A 4,547-nucleotide genomic window follows, 5' to 3' on the forward strand; every position below is an offset into this window, starting at 1 on the left:
CGGCAAAGACAATGACCTCCTCAGACGAATGCGTCAGTTGAATCTGCCTGGCTGCACAATCAAGCTGAGCTTTATGCTTAGAGAGCCAGTCCATCCCGAGAATAAGATCAATATCAGAATTGCCAAGAACCACCGGAGAAGAGAGAAACTTGCAGTCGCCCAAAGTGATTGTAACATCCGGAACACACACTCGAGATGTCAAGAGGCTGGCCGGAGAGTCAATAGACAACGGTCTCGGCAACATTTGAGTAACAAAATCATGCTTGGAAGCAAAAGGTCTCGAGATGAAACAATGCGATGCACCAGTGTCAAAAAGAACTTTTGCAGGAATATCATTAACAGGAAGGTTACCCATGATCACATATCCACAAATTGAGAAGCCACGAAGAATTAAGGTAGAGAAATAAATCAACAAGGTACGGATCAAGAACGAATAATCGGTAAGAAATCCCAATCTCAAACCAATCTCCGTGGAAGAAGAACTAGAGCTACTAGATTTCCCACCTATGAAACTCCCGAACCTTTCCGGTTATGCAATCAGGTGTTGGGGATACAGGGGAAGCACAATATCTCACCCAAACTAGCAAATCCTACATCCAGCTGTATCCATCCTTCAACACATAACCAGGAAAACTTCGGAAACCATCTACCTCAACCTTCGAAAAGCATCCGTTATACAAGTTATGGCGATACTCCCGAACTCCCGCCCCAGTACTGGGTGGCGTCGAGGTTATCTCACCAACGAACTGCATAACAGAGATTTTTGATGTCGGCGAACATATCTCAAGTATACCAGAATTGCAACGATAAAATTGTGACGACAACACCTCGGAGCTCAACTCCCCGGGACACTGCCACAACCCCTAAAGACAGGAGGCACCAAGAACAATGTTCTCGTCACAAAACCATCGGAACAAAACCAAGATACTCACGTGATCCTAAAAAAAAAATTTAGTGAAATTTTAGAAGAGAAGAGTCAAAACTCTACGCCAGGATGCCTTACCAGAGCGATGAGGAGACTGGGAAGTAAAAAGAATTCCTAAGCTCTCCGATATATAATTCCTAAGGACTCAAAACATTTTTCTAGACACAACTCGGCTGCTAAAAACGATCAAGCAATGGGGCTCCTAAGGTCGGGGATGGCTCTGATTACCAACTTGTAATGCCCTCGATGCGGCTATAGCTCCCACGTGTCGAGGCACGACTTAGAGGCATAACCGCATTGAAAGCAATGTCGCAAGTCAGGCAATCATTAAAACATCCCATGTAATATATAATAAAAGGGGGAGATAACATAGTTGGCTTACACTCGCCACGTCACATCAGAGTACATAAATAACATCCATCAAACAAATCACTCATGGCCCGACTACGGTGCCAAAATAGAAAAGACCCCCAACATGCGACAAGGTCCTGAATCGATAACCCCAACTAGGCACCACTACTGATCATCTGGAAAGGACACGTAGTATCGCTGAGAGTCCTCGTCGAACTCCCACCTGAGCTCGTAATCGTCAACTGGAGCAGTATCACCTGGACCTGCATCTGGAGTTGTAGTATCTGTGAGCCACAGGGACTCAGCAATCTCACACCCACGCGATCAAAACTATTTAAGCTCATAGGAATGGATAAGGCAAATATATGTGGAGCTGCAGCAAGCGACTAGCATATGTGGTGGCTAACTTATACGCAAAAGAGAGCGAGAAGAGAAGGCGAAGCACGAGCGAGAAGCTAAAGGAACATCCTGCGCAAGCATAACTCCAACACCGTGTCCACTTCCCGGACTCCGCCGAGAAGGGGCCATCACGGTAACACACACGGTTGATTCATTTTAATTAAGTTTAGTTCAAGTCATCTACAACCGGACATTAACAAATTCCCATCCGCCCATAACCGTGGGCACGGCTTTCGAAAGATCAATCCCTGCAGGGGGGGTCCCAACTTAGCCCATAACAAGCTCTCACGGTCAACGAAGGAATAGACCTCCACCCAAGACACACCGATCAGACTCGGTATCTTGGTACAACAAGATGATTCGACAGGTTAAAACAAGTCCAGCAACACCGCCCGAATGTGCCGACAAATCCCGATAGGAGCTGCACATATCTCTTTCTCAGGGCACACTCAGATGAGCAATCCGTACAACTAAAACCAAACCTTGAGTTTCCCCGAGGTGGCGCTGCACAGGGCTCTAGTTCGGACCAACACTCAGAGGAGCACTGGCCCGTGGGGGGCTAGAATAAGATGACCCTCGGGCTCCGGAAACCCAAGGGAAAAGGGGCTAGGTGGCAAATGGTAAAACCAATGTTGGGCATTGCTGGAAAAGCTTTAATCAAGGCGAACTATCAAGGGGTTCCCATTATAGCCCAACCGCGTAAGGGACGCACAATCCGGGAACATAACACCGATATGACGGAAACTAGGGCGGCAAGAGTGGAACAAAACACTAGGCGAGAGGCCGAGCCTTCCACCCTTTGCCAAGTATATAGATGCATTAAGATAACATAGCAATATAATGATATCCCAACAAGAATATAAATGTTCCAACAAGGAACGGCTCCAATCTTCACCTGCAACTAACAACGCTATAAGAAGGGCTGAGCAAAGCGGTAACGTAGCCAATCAATGGTTTGCTAGGACAATGGTGGGTTAGAGGTTCAACATGGCAATTGGGAGGCTGACAAGCAAAAGGTAGGCATCGTAGCAGTGGCAAAGCAAAAGAGCGAGCAAACTAGCATAGCAAAGATAGTAGTGATTTCGAGGGTATGATCATCTTGCCTGCACAGTTGTCAGAGTTGACTGGATCCTCACAAGCAAACTCAACGGGCTCCTCGGTAGCGAACTCGTCTCCCGGCTCTACCCAACAAGACAAACAAGCAACAAGGATACAATCAACCACGGGCAAGACCAAGCAATATGATGAAATGACGATATGTTATGCGGGATGCGATGCGGGATGCAAAATGCAAGATATGATAGGAAATGCATGCACCTGGCATCAACTTGGAAAACCAAGTGTGCCACTGGATAGAGGGGATGAAATCGCTTGAAAACGATATAAAGATCATAGGAATCGGAGCTACGGTTTAGAAATGGCAAGCGTTTTAAGATATGACACCGGTCTACGATTTACAGCAAGTAGGCATCTAAATGCAACGAAATGAACATGCTACAGCCACCAAACATGAAAACAAAATACATGGCAGTGATGTACACAAGATGGTTGACAAAACACTAGCACTGAGCCATAGGCAAATTCATCCATTAAGAGGTTCAAACAAGCATGGCTAAAACGCAAATGCAAAACAGATTTCAGACTTAGTGAAATCAACACTAGTCTGAAATTTCAGATCACGAAGCTCTCTTCGGAGCAGCAAAACAACATGATAGAAAACCTGAACATGACAAGTAAGAACATGGCATGGAGCTACTCATCAAGCTTAATAAAACACCCAAAGTGACCTGGGGCCAAAAGGGTTCACAAAATACTCTACCGAGCTCACGAACATCGCTCGAACACAATCAGTTTTCAGACTTAGTGAAAACTGAGACATGCTGAAATTTAACTCACGAAGGCATGTAGACGAGCTCGATGCACTCTCTACGGTGCAAGTCATGGCAAGGAAAGCATAGAACCAGCAAGAAGGCACAAAGTGCTAGCTACACATGGCAAGAACGAAGGCATAGCATGCATGGAACTCTAACGGTAGCATCGGCGAAATCGCAAACAAGTTGACGATCTGCCCAGATTAACAACGAAGCAAAAGTTGAGCTCGATTGAGTCAACCTAGAGCACTCCACAAATGCTAGAAAAGACATGGATGGATAGAGCATGACATAAATATCAAAACTCCCTTACTGATCATCCTCAAAAGAGGCACGGATCGCTAGGAAACAAGCTGGACATATAGCATCATGAACTAAAATATCCCAGACTTAGCGAAAATCACTAAGTCCCTGAAATCTGCAATCTCAGGTACCTCTTTTCGCAAGCTTGCACAAGACAACACACACATCCTAAAAATGCATGGGTGGCACCTCTGGAAAGAAGACAAAATGCTTCACAATACATCCCAAAGGGGCACAGGCATATCATGCACGGATTAAACATAGCAAAAATGACAAAAGTGCATCATGAACTAACGGTTCTGCAATTTAACTCACGAAGCCTCCTTCTAACAGCATTTTGGGTACCAAGATGACCTCAAATGCAAATGATGCAATGGAATGAAATGATGTACATGTCGAGACGAAGATTTTGATATATCATACGCCTAAAGCGGATCTACGGTTGCGGAGATACGAGCAGTCAAACATCGCATAAAAATTAGGGTTACGGGGATGAAAAGTCAACCTAGAGGATTAGATCTCAGATCTGGCGCGGTTTACGGAGTTCGCCGGAAACACTGTAGCTGCTCGCCGGAGTTGCGCCGGAGAGGCCCAGGAGCTCGCCGGAGCTCGGGGAAGAGGCCGGGGAGGTCGGGGTCGCCGGATCCGGCACTCCCGCGGCCGGATCTGGCCGGAGACGCGGCGAGGAGGCGGCAGCC

This window comes from Triticum dicoccoides, chromosome 5B (genome assembly GCF_002162155.2).
Source record: "Triticum dicoccoides isolate Atlit2015 ecotype Zavitan chromosome 5B, WEW_v2.0, whole genome shotgun sequence".
NCBI lineage: Eukaryota > Viridiplantae > Streptophyta > Magnoliopsida > Poales > Poaceae > Triticum > Triticum dicoccoides.